The sequence below is a fragment of the Dendrobates tinctorius genome, unplaced genomic scaffold (genome assembly GCF_039654945.1).
Source record: "Dendrobates tinctorius isolate UK_male_01 unplaced genomic scaffold, ASM3965494v1 ptg000057l, whole genome shotgun sequence".
NCBI classification, from domain to species: Eukaryota; Metazoa; Chordata; class Amphibia; order Anura; family Dendrobatidae; genus Dendrobates; species Dendrobates tinctorius.
In genome coordinates this window covers 21,551,946-21,565,321 of record NW_027361725.1, presented here as the reverse complement: position 1 = coordinate 21,565,321, position 13,376 = coordinate 21,551,946, and the positions used below count along the sequence as shown (strand labels likewise).

General features: G+C 39.7%; 1 long non-coding RNA gene across 1 annotated transcript in view; it reads left to right on the top strand.

Moving 5' to 3' along the window:
• Window positions 1-397: 397 nt before the first annotated feature.
• LOC141092037 (uncharacterized) overlaps window positions 398-13,376 on the top strand; it is a 223,397-nt gene continuing 210,418 nt past the window's right edge. Inside the window, exon 1 of the long non-coding RNA XR_012232664.1 lies at window positions 398-797. This is a non-coding gene — a long non-coding RNA (uncharacterized lncRNA). The remainder of the gene's footprint in view (window positions 798-13,376) is intronic.

The window sequence follows — 13,376 nt, the reverse complement described above, 5'->3', positions numbered from 1 at the left end:
AAAAGAATTCATGTTGAAATATATATATACACTGCTCAAAAAAATAAAGGGAACACTTAAACTACACAATGTAACTCCAAGTCAGTCACACGTCATGGGGTATTTTAATTTTAATTTACAATAATCATTTTTAAGTTTTATTGCTCTCAATGCATTACACGTGTAATGAATGAAGATTTGCAACTGGAATTTGACATTCAGTGATCTCTAGTATGTGTTCCCTTTATATATACCTTTCTATAGGGCTTTCTTTCTTCCTCTCTTTCTTTCTTTCTTCCTCTCTTTCTTTCTTTCTTTCTTTCTTTCTTTCTTTCTCATTTTCTCTTTCTTTCTCTCTTTCTATCTTACTCTCTTTCTCACTTTCGTTATTTCTTTCTTCCTTTCCTTCACTATTTCTTTCTTTCTCTTTCTTTCTGCATTTCTTTGTCTTTCTTTCTTTCTTGCTTTCTTTCCTTCACTATTCCTTTCTTTCTTTTTTTCTCTTTCTGTCGTTCTTTCTCACTTTCGTACTTTTGTTCTTTCTTTCTTCCTTTCTATCATTCATTATTCCTTTCTTTCTCTTACTGTCTCTCTTCCTTTCTCACTTTTGTACTTTTGTTCTTTCTTCCTTTCTTTCCTTTCCTCTTTATTTCCTTCTTTCAGAACTTTGCAGAACTTCCAGCGACATGGAGTGAGATAAGATCGCTGCATTAAGAAGCAAAATATATATATTAAATATTTGTTTTATTGTATCCTGGCTCCCAAGTGATGATAAGCGGACGTATAGTTTTTTGGGGGGGTTCCCAGTCTACAATTAGGTAAGTCATCATCTAATGTCTCCTGCGATTGTCAAGGTTTTTATTTTTGTCTGTTCATATTAAAGATGACCTATCAATGGGAAATCTTCATGGTCACTGGTTTGCATGACTTATAACTGTTATATAAAGCGCTTGTTTTAGACAAAGTCAGAACTGTAGACTGACAATGCTCAGTTTTTACACCCTATTCTAGCAGGTTTCATGGGCAGTTGCGGTGGGCATGATGAAAGCTGCTTTATAGGATGTTAGCTGCAGTGCGGACTCCTACAATGAGTCTTTTTTAAATTTTTTCAATAATTTCATTAGTTTAGTTCAATTTGGACGATTATTTTATTTTTGTGGTGCCTGACAATTGATCGGGTCCTCCCCTTTAAGGTAACATTCAGTTACTTAGCATCTGAAAAACTTCACTTCTGCGAAAAATGATTTATACCGTTCCACAATTTACATAATATGTTCAAGAACTTAGTTTTAAAAGGTAATTACCGTACTTGGCTTTTCTTAACTTTTCATAAGTTTCATTCTTCTGAATTGAACATTTGGCTGGTTTTCTGTTCCCAGAGTGCTGTGCATCGTGCGAGGGCAGATGTCATCAGCTGTTTGGCCACATAATTGTGTCGTATACAGGAAAGCCACATACAGATTCCAGGAGGGATCTAGCAGAATTTTTAATTTCACTTTGGGTATAAATGCACAAAATGCAACATATAAGCTGAAAATTAGAAGAAAAAAATAATGGAAAATATGAACAAAGTTCCTCCACTGATTGTGTAGATCTTACCTGTGAAATATTATCCACCTGAAAGTGTCCTTGTAAACTTCGGAAAAGGTTCAGCTTGGGATGTTTTTTTTAATAAATGGTAAATATAGTGATAAGCAAAGGATTTAATCCCAACAAAGGGAACATGTAGACAGGATACATCAGAATTTGAAGGCTACATGAACTTTAGGTCTCATTCAGATGGCCGTGATTGTGTAGATCTTACCTGTGAAATATTATCCATATGGAAGTGTCCTTGTAAACTTCAGAAAAGGTTCAGCTTGGGATGTTTTTTTCTTGATAAATGGTAAATAAAGTGATAAGTAAAGGATTTAATCCCAGCAAAGGGAACATGTAGACAGGATACATCAGAATTTGAAGGCTACATGAACTGTAGGTCTCATTCAGATGTCCGTGATTTGCATCTACCAGTCCACATTTCCTACCACACTCCAAAGACATACTGATAGAGAATCTAGATTGTGAGCCAGAATGGGGACAGCGATGATGATGTCTGAACGTGCTGCAGAATGTGATTATGCTATATTAATAAATAGACTTGATCCATGGCTCCAAATACTGATTTGTCTCAGTGATTTTTGTGGACACATGGTTATCAAAAAAAGACGGACATGTAAAAAGAACCATGGACTTTAATGTGTGAACCACACATAGAACATATACATCTATAAGGGTACTGTCACACTTAGCGATGTACCAGCGATTCCGACCAGCGATATGACGCGGTCTGGATCGCTGGTACATCGCCAAGTGGTCACTAGTGAGCTGCCACACAGGCAGATCTCACCAGCGACATCGCTGGGGATGGGGATCGCTACTTACCTGTCAGACGAGGCGATCCTGACGTCCTCCCGCCCGCGTCCACACGTCCAGGGCGGTCCAGGACGTTCTCGCGTGATCAGCGATAACCAGCGGGGGAGCGGTCGGAGGTAAGTTTCAGACATAGCGATATCGCTAGCGATATCGCTATAATGTCACAAAAACCAGTGACGTTATAGCGATATTGCTAGCGATATCGCTTAGTGTGACAGGCCCTTAACAGACGTCTGAATGAGGCCTTGGCATTAGTTTACTCATTTGTTCTAGTCTAGACCTTGACACCTTGAGTTGGGCAGAACTGGTACCATATATATGATATTACCCTATGTCCTATTTATATATAACACTTTCCAGTGAATTATTTCTGTCCTGCCCACCACTTCCAGACCATCAACCTATTTTTATTTAACAATCCCGAGCCAATGGGTCTTGATGGATGAATGCTCTGTAGGAAGATTGATCTTGTGTAAGCCTAGATAGGTCCACCAGTTGTCTTCTCCACCGTTATCTTGACAGTATCTAGCCATCAGGTTGCTGGTCCTCTTCTTCGCCTGGTTCCTTCTAGTCTTCTGAAAATGATGTCCTACTCCAGTGATTGCTCTACCTTTGAATCAACCTATAATTCTACTGTAATTCTAGTAAATACTTATAGAGCTGACATTTGAAATATCTGCTAGTATAGCAAAGCACCGTGACTTTAGGTGGCATTAATGAGAGTGATGATTTGTGTTGGGCATCATTGTTTCTTCCAGTATCCGAGCACTTTATCTACCTTTATGTCTTGTATTCGTATCAATCTCTGTTGACATGAATATGTTTATCTGTTCGGCAAAATGTTTTTGTCTGTGCAGCTCTATGTACAAGATATGACTACCGAATGAACATCACAGTCACATAATACTAATCATCGTGTACCACTAATGAGACATATCAGGAAGATGGGCTTACTGCCCGCGCCTGTGAACTCCTTGATCTGTCTCTGCAGGAGGAGGAGATTCATTAATTAAATAAATATTGAACGCATATTCCTTTTTTTTTTCTTGCCGTACGGGGGGGAATAGCTGAAAAAATTCTGTAATATGTGGTTTGATTGATCCTGTTATGAAGATGAGAAGAAAATACTTGTTTATTTATCCACGAAATGAATAAGCCTAATTTACATCGTGTACTGATACTGTACACACATGTATACAGATGCGCGTGTAATCGTCTATTTATGCAAACAAGGCCATATCATTCTCCGTGGTAATCACCTATATTATTTTAATGTGTTCATAAAACATCAACCCGTTTGGTTGCTTAAAGCAGGTGTTTATTGCCAAGCTGTAGGATAGCGGAGGTATAAAAAGGCCATAATCTTCTGTGCGTTCCGTATAAAAAAAAACGTCGCAACGTGACGACACGGTTATTGCTATTAATTAGCTTTGCATATATGTCAACTCTGCTTTTGTTTATTGTTTTGGCACATTTCTACAATTATCGTTGCTTTTTTTTGTTGTTTTACCACCTAGCAGTTATTCGACGTAAAATACCAGCATCAAATGATTACAGGCTGCGGTTTATGTAAAATATATAAACATATTGTATACACAATGCACATTTTAATCCCCGGCAATTACGGGGTTTTTTTGTGCTCGTGAAATGTTAACGTTATCCGGCTATAGACTGCGTCTCATTAGCTATTCCGGGCTTGGCACAATACCCTGCCGCATTAGCTCTTAATAGGTTGAAAGAAAGCACAGTTTGCTCTTAAAATATACGCGTTCGGCCGGCCGTACATCCAGCATTCAGGGTCGGCTTAACCCCTTCTCGCGAATAGACCAGCACATAAAATAGCGGTGGACAAAAAAATTTTAAAAAAAGGAGCCGAGGCGATTTCTTCTTCTTCACCTTTTCCTTCTTCTTCTTCTTCCACCACCGGCCGGGTACGAATAATGTTCTCCGAGAAACGACAAGTGTATTATCCAGGGAGAGAGAGTTGTAGCCCTGAGTCCTGCTCTCCCCATGTTGTATCTAAGAGCCGTGAATTTGGTCCCATCTCTCTAATCAGTCTTATATTGATCTCCTAAGCTTGCCTCCATTCTAACCTCCTGCCATTTCCTCTGGACACTGTGTAACCAAACTGTGCTAAGTGTTGTTGATTTGCAGGCAAAAGTAGAGGGGTAAATATATATTAACAAGCCATAAACATTTTGCAAGTGGGGAGTCAATAAAAGCCAGCCTATGCCGTCCTTTAGAGGGGAAAAAAATGATTGCAGGCGGCTTGCTAACAGCGCAGGCACTGTAATCGGAGAATAATTCTTTTCTCCTCTGTGATTAAGAATTGATCAAGCTTCAAGCCTTCAATGCCATTGAATTGGTTGCGCGCGGCTGGAGTTAAAAAAACTCCGCAGGGCTCTGCTATTTGTTTGTGAAACTCCTATGAATCCGAGTGCATAATTGGGCTTGGGAAGTTAGTGAATAAAAAAAGGGAAAATTTGCTTTCTTTCTTCCCAGCTGGCTGAGTCCTGGCTTACAGACTTCTGTGTACAAATGTAGCCAGCAGCAGACCTCACCTCCCTAATGTAAAAAGGTGTTTTGTTACGTTTTTTTTTTTTTTCTGTTGCTGAGTCCCAGACGCTCATTAAAAAAAAAAAAAAAAAAGACGTATTACAATAAAGGTGTATTTCTGTCACCGCATTTCTAAAAACAGTGACATGGATTAATATGTTTCTTACGTACAGGGGGAGAGCATGAAGAAAGCAAAGCCGGTCTCAATTCCTGTGTGTATATTATCATCTGTGTCAGACCTGCATACAGCTCAACCTAAAATTATTTCCTAAGGTTACTGCTGCAAGGCAGAGCTGATTATTCCGGGAGCCTTGGGCGAGATAATTGTTTTATTAAACAGCAGCTCATTTATTACTAATTTATTTTACCAGCCTTTCTGCCTCGGAAAGCCTACAGTGCGTCAGTCGCCTACAAGTCGAGGCTGTAATGACGGAATCCTGTTTATTTTGGTGGATTTATGTCCTGCTTGGACATAAAAATAAGAAAATAAAATGGATGTTTTTCTTTCCTCTGCTGTACCTGTACCAAACACCATACCGGCTTAGTAGCATGTAGCAAATGAACACAATTCTTTTTTTTTTTTGCTTGTGTTCTTTTTTTTTTTTTTTTTCTAGGACTGGGATTCTATTATGTGGTTTATTATCCATTTTAACGTTTTTTTTTTACCTTTTCGCAGCGGCAGAGAATTAACTCAATCAAAACCGTTGCGATGACAAAAAAGGTCATCGTATCAACACGACGCTCTACCGTATAAACATATTGTATCATTAACTTGCTTATTTGTTCTGGCGAATGTATAAACAACTCAGGAAAAAAAAATAGGAGATAACACATCTTGAAATGATCATTGTAGAAAGGGAATGAAGACGCATCGACGTGACGGAGGTGCGGTGGATGCAGATACAATCACATCATGTTCATATTTTATCATCATCTCAGTCTTAACATGATCCGTGGGTTACAAACAACATGTCAATGTGAAAAGCAGAAATGCGCAGTTTTTAATTGATGGCTAGGACATGTCACTACTATGAGGAAATTGGTACTTACTAGTCGAGTAATGATAGAATTTTCAATATGAGGCATTATTATGACAGTTTGTTGCAATATCCTATAGAAAAGAAGCTATGTTCATTATTGAAAGTCACTCTTGTCGCCATTGTATATTTACCAACATCCAATAGACATGAAAATATGATCCGAATCTCCCAACATCTTAGATGGACACTCACATGTACAATTGATACAGTTCTTCATGGATAGATCACAGCAGGACTAAAGAAAAGCTATCGTGAAAAAATTAATAATTAGTTTTTATGTCACATAGATTAAAAAAAAGGTAAAGTCTTTTCTTTCTTATCATGAGCTTTAATAAATAAATAAATAAATAAATAAATAAAACTAAAAAATAATTGATTATTAATCGTGCAATTTTTACACTGGCCTCTATAGACTCATACCTCTTCTCCTTTCAGCAAAGCTTCTTGTCATCAAAGGCAGCATGACAATGACAGGTAACACCTCTTTCCCCATTTGACCCAGGATCCACCAATCACAACAGACGATGTTACACGTGACCTTGCTCCTCCTCCCTTCATTATGACCTTTGCACAATTCAATGCAAAACATGTACCATTGTGACTATGTGCATGTCTTGTTTCCTGAAACAACAGGAAGTTATAGTCTAAAAAAAGCCCCAGTGGCCAGTGTGAAAATTGCAAGATATCTACTTTTTATTTGTAATACAGATTGTAATATGAAAAATAAATTGTCCAAAAAAACCATTTCAAACAAAAACCTAATTTAAACATTAGTTCATTTTATGATGATACCTTCCCTTTACCACACGTCCAATTGATACAGTTCTTCCTGGATACCTTGCAGAATATTAAACATCACTAAACACAAAAATTTACATATGTATTGACAATGTACAGGGGTAATGCTAAGAAGAATTTAAGAGACAGAAAAGCTTTTGGGAACCTTCTACTTACTGTTTGTTAATCAATAGAATGCAAGGGAGCCAAACTGGGGTCTCATAAGAGAGGGATCTTCATCATTGAGTCACATTGTGCTGATTCTATTTACTTCTATTATTAATCAGTTCCGTAAGAACAAAAAAAATAGACCTCTCTTTTGTGTCTATGAGCTGTGATCCGTCACCATAGATTATCTTTACATGCTACTGTAGAAATCACTTGTCATCATAACTCATAATGAAGGAAATGCAAAGTGTTGTTTTTTATTAAAGACCATGAATAAAAAGCACATATATTAGAGTTAAAAACTTATATACAAACATGGCTGCAATCATTTAACACATGCAATGTTCTTACTTGTATCTGACCTGCTTTTCTTACAGGTGCACTCCATTGTTTGTGTCTTTTATTGTTCATGTCCTCATCCATGTCCATGTTAAAGGGAATCTGTCTGAAGAATTGGGCCCAGCAACCTACATACGCTGTCAGGTCTGCGCCGGTATACTGATTACAATGATACCTCGGTTGATGAAATCAGTCTTTTGGTTGTTGTTTAATCTTTATTTTCCATTTTGAGTTAATGATATGCTCGTGCTCCGAGGTGGCCTGTGGGGGGACTGTGGGTGGGGCTGTATGTGGTGCTCTGCTTAGGTACTCATGTGTATTGCTTCTGACAGGTCAATGATCCCTAATGAATATTATATATAGCTTGAAAATAAAAACACTTCTGCAGGCTGGTGCTGGCAGTGGCACCTGTGCTGCAGCCTGATCGCATATCTAGTGTGCATATAATTATTTTGTTTGATCTTATCCTTATAATCATAAAAAATCAGTTTGTAAATGGCGCCAGCTGCGCCAGCGCAGTAGCAGTATTGGTGATTCGATAGGTGTTATTGTACAGGCACCGGACGCGCCATCTTGCTAGAGAAAAAAAATTTCATACTCCAAGATGGCCCCGCCAGCTCCTGGGCAATAGCAGCTATCGGCTATCGGCTACAAACTTATCTGTCCCAGATTTCCTGGGGGAAGAGGAGGGGACAGCTTAGGACATTAACAGGAGCATAGTAAGGGTGAATACTCGGGCCTCTCTACCTTTAAGACCTTTAAGGACAGTTAGGCTAGTTTCACACTAGCGTTTATTCCACGCAGCGCACGGCGCCACTAAGCCCCGCCCCCTGGAGGCTCCCTGCCCGCCACATCCGGTCATCGCCGCCTACTATCGCACATGGACGCTTGTGATCTGCGCACCCTATCTTTAGCATAGGGTGCGCAGATCGTGCGCTGGCCGTGCGCTAGTAGGATTTTGATGTGCGCTGCGCACTTTTGAAGGTGCGCCCATGTGTGCCGAACGCAGCATGTTGCATTTCGCCACACTCGGCGCACCTTCAAAAGTGCGCAGCGCACGCCAAAATCCTACTAGCGCATGGCCAGCGCACAATCTGCGCACCCTATGCTAAAGATAGGGTGTGCAGATCACAAGCGTCCATGTGCGATAGTATGTGGCGATGACCGGATGTGGTGGGCAGGGAGCTGGCAAGGGGCGGGGCTTAGCTGCGCCGTGCGCTGCGTGGAATAAACGCTAGTGTGAAACTAGCCTAAGAGTCCTGGTTCCAGGGACAGTTGAGCCCTCCCTTCCCCTTACCAAAGACCGCCACATCATGATATTTTCACAGGCCCCACATTTTTTGGTCTTGACATGGATCTTGTCGCTAGCTGCAGGATTTGTCTTGTGAGCTATCAGACATATGGGATAAGGTTTCTTCACTCCAGACAGCTGGACTGGAACCTGAAGTGGCACTCCCGGATAGGTTTTGGGGGGTCGGAGCAAATTTGTCATGTGCCAGGAAGCTTGTAAGCTCTATTTCAGGCTTTGTTCACCTTCATCTGGGAGTGAGGTACAGAGGGTGGGGATTGTTGTCTCCCTCATTAAAGGAGACCCTCAATCCTCTGCCTTCTCACTCCCATCTGACTCATTGTCAGTCCAGTCAGATGATGAATTCTTCAGGGCTCTTGGCATTGTTTGTGATGACCAGGACGGGGTCTCCCTTGCGGAATCTAAACTTCGTAAGATCGGGCTCGGAGATCGACCAGCAAATGAATTTTGTGCGGAATTCCACAGATGGGCCACTGACATCCAGTGGAATGACCCCCACCCTTAGGTGTCAGTTTTTGTCAGGACCTGTCTGAACGGTTATATACCCATTGGTGCTGTACAAAACTCCTGCATCGTTGGGGCCAACATTGCTCTTCCCATGCATATAGACAGACACCCCCAGGATAGATCACTAGTGACCCCACCCTCTGCTGTACTTCCTAGGACTGAAGTTCTCCCTGTGTCCTCTGAAGAATCTATGCAGTTGGGGGGCTTCTCCCCACTATGGGTCTCTTGCATTTCATGGTGTGTTTTTACTTTGGCAAAAAGGGTAATTTTATTGGGGTTTGTCCATTTATACTTAAACACCAGAAACCGTTGGAAAACTTCTGACCCGAGGTTGTGTGGAGGATTACAACCTGGGCGTATATATCTCCTCCACAGGTGTGTTTCAGTTTATCCTACCTGCAGAAGTGGTTTTAGGTAAAGAAACTGAGACAATATCTGTCCTACTGGATAGTGGGGCAAGAACCACTATGATGGATGCTCAGTTTGCTCTAATCAAGGATCTTACCTGCAGTAAGAAGGGGAAGTCCATCTCCTTTCTTATTACCTTCGGGAAGGCCTTACTACTCCTATTGTGTTGGGTCTTCCCTGGTTGACAAAACATAATCTGGTCATAGACTGGTAGGCCAGAGACATAATTAACCTTTAAAGGACCAAGCCATTTTGTAGCTTAATGACCAGGCCTTAATTTTGAAATCGGACCAATGTCAATTTATGTGCTTATAACTCTGGAAGGCTTAAACGGATCCCACTGATTCTGAGAATATATTTTTGTGACATATTGTACTTCATGTTAGTGGTAAAATTTCTTCGATATGACTTGCGTTTATTTATTAAAAAACGGAAATATGGCGAAAATTTTAAAAATTTTGCAGTTTTCAAAATTTTTAATTATTTTGTCCTTAAATTAGAGAGATATGTCAGAAAAAATACTTAATAAATAACATTTCCCACATGTCTACTTTACATCAGCACAATTTTGGAACCAACATTTTTTTGTTAGGAAGTTATAAGGGTAAAATGTTGACCAGCGATTTCTCATTTTTCCAACAAAATTTACAAAAACATTTTTTTAGGGACCACCTCACATTTGAAGTGAGTTTGGGGGATCAATAAAACAGAAAATACCAAAAAGTTACACCATTCTAAAAACTGCACCCCTCAAGGTGTTCAAAACCACATTCAAGAAGTTTATTAACCTTTTAGGTACTTCACAAGAATTGAAGCAATGCGGAAGGAAAAAATTAACATTTAACTTTTTTCCCCAAAATTTTTCTTCAGACACAATTTTTTTATTTTGTCAAGGGTATCAGGAGAAAATGAACCACAATATTTGTTGTTAAATTTCTCCTGAGTACACTGATACCCCATGTGTGGAGGAAAATCAATCTTTAGGCACATGGCAGTGCTCAAAATGGAAGGAGCATCATTTGAAATTTTGAATGTCAAATTGGCTGGAATCAAGAGCGGACACCATATCGCGTTTGGAGAGCCCCTGATGTACCTAAACAGTGGAAACCCCCAATATGTGAGCCCATTTTGGAAACTAGACCCCCCAAGGAACTTATCTAAATGTGTGGTGAGCACTTTGAACCCCCAAGGGCTTCACAGAAGGTTATAACATAGAGCCGTAAAATTAAAAAATCATATTTTTTCCACAAAAATGATCTTTTCATCCCCAATTTTTATTTTCCCAAGGGTAACAGGACCCCAAAAGTTATTGTGCAATTTGTCCTGAGTACGCTGATACCCAATATGTGGGGGTAAACCACTGTTTGTGCGCATGGCAGAGCTTAGAAGGGAAGGAGTGCTGTTTGACTTTTTTGGCTGGAATTGAGATCGGACACCATGTCACGTTTGAAGAGCCCCTGATGGGCCTAAACAATGGAAACCCCCACAAGTGACCTCATTTTTGAAACTAGACCCCCCAATTAACTTATCTAGATGTGTGGTGAGAGCTCTGAACCCTCAAGGGCTTCACAGAAGTTTATAACATAGAGCCGTTAAATTAAAAAATCATATTTTTTCCACAAAAATGATATTTTCATCCCCAATTTTTTTTCCCAAGGGTAACAGGACCCAAAAGTTATTGTGCAATTTTTCCTGAGTATGCTGATACCTCATGTGTGGGGGTAAACCACTGTGTGGGTGCATGGCAGAGCTCGGAAGGGAAGGAGCGCCGTTTGACTTTTTCAATGCAAAATTGACTGGAAATGAGATCGGACGCTATGTCACATTTGGAGAACCCCTGATGTGCCTAAACATTGGAAACCCCCCACAAGTGACACCATTTTGGAAACTAGACCCCCAAAGGAGCTTATCTAGACGTGTGGTGAGCACTTTAAACCCCCAAGTGCTTCACAGCAGTTGATAACGTAGAGCCGTGAAACTAAAAAAATCATATTTTTTTACACAAAAATGATCTTTTTGCCCCCAAATTTTTATTTTCACAAGGGTAACAGGAGAAATAGGACCACAAACGTTGTTGTGCAATTTGTTCTGAGTATGCTGATACCCCATATGTGGGGTCAAACCACTGTGTGGGTGCATGGCAGACCTCAGAAGGGAAAAGAGTGCCGTTTTGGAATGCAGACTTTGATGGAATGGTTTGCGAGAGTCATGTTGCGTTTGCAAAGCCCCTGATGTGCCTAAACAATAGAAACCCCTCACAAGTGACCCCATTTTGGAATCTAGACCCCCCCAAGGAGCTTATCTAGAAGTGTGGTGAGCACTTTGAACCCCCAAGTGCTTCACAGAAGTTTATAACATAGAGCCGTGAAAATAAAAAAATCATTTTTTTCCACAAAAATGATATTTTTGCCCCAAATTTTTATTTTCACAAGGGTAACAGGAGAAATAGGACCCCAAAAATTGTTGTGCAATTTGTCCTGAGTACGCTGATACCCAATATGTGGGGGTAAACCACTGTGTGGGTGCATGGCAGAGCTCAGAAGGGAAGGAGCGCCGTTTTGGAATGCAGAATTTGATGGAATGGTTTGTGGGAGTCATGTTGTGTTTGGAGAGCCCCTAATGTGCCTAAACAGTAGAAACCCCCGCCACAAGTGACCCCATTTTGGAAACTTGACCCCCCAAGGAGCTTATCTAGATGTGTGGTGAGCACTTTGAACCCCCAAGTGCTTCACAGAAGTTTATAACGTAGAGCCGTGAAAATAAAAAAATCATATTTTTTTCCCAAAAAACGATCTTTTTGCCCCAAAATTTTTATTTTCACAAAGGTAACAGGAGAAATTAGACCCCCAAAGTTGTTCTGCAATATGTCCTGAGTAGTCTGATACCCCATATGTGGGGTAAACCACCATGATCGCCTTACTGTGTTTTTGGGAAACAGAATGAACAAATCCACAAAAGGTGAAGAATTGGTTTTATTTTTTACGCCGTTCCTTGTGTGGTATTAGTGATTAGGTGCCTTTACTCCCGGGTCGGTGTGATTACAGAGATATCAGATTTATATCCTTTTTTCATGTTTAGCTTCTGTCATACACTAAAAGAGGCTTTTTTTGTAAGAATTTTTTGCATCGCCTATTTTGAGAGCTATGATTTTTCTATATTTCGGCCGACAGAGTCATGTTCGGGCTTGTTTTTTGCGGGACGAGCTGACATTTTTATTCGTACCATTTTTGGGCACATATCGCTTGTTGATCGCTTTCTATTCCGATTTCTGTGGAGGCAGAATGAACAAAAACTAGCAATACAGGAATTGTTTTTTGTTTTACATTCTGCATGTGGTAAAATTGGTAAGGCAGCTTTATTCTTCGGGTCATTACGATTACAGCGATACCTCATTTATATTTTTTTTTATGTTTTGGCGGTTTTTGCACAATAAAAACTTTCATAGAAAAAATAATTATTTTTGCATCACTTTATTCTGAGAGCTATAACTTTTTTATTTTTTTCGCTGACGGAGCTGTATGGCGGCTTGTTTTTTGCGGGACAAGATGATGTTTATTTATATCCATCTTTTTGATCGCGTGTTATTGCACTCAAGCAGTATGATGATACCGCTTGGAAAAAATATAATTTGCTACTTTTTTTAGTTTTTTTTTCGGCGTTCACTGAAGGGGTTATCTAGGGTGACACTTTTATAGATGGTATTTTTACAGATGCGGCAATACCAAACATGTGCATTTTTTTTATTTTCTTTTACATAAAAATGTATATTTTTTAGGGGAATTTTTTATTATTTTTATTATTTTTGTCTTTACATATTTAAAAAAAAATGTTTTTTTTTACCTAGTCCCTTTATGGGTCTTTCACTTTTTATCTTTGATTTA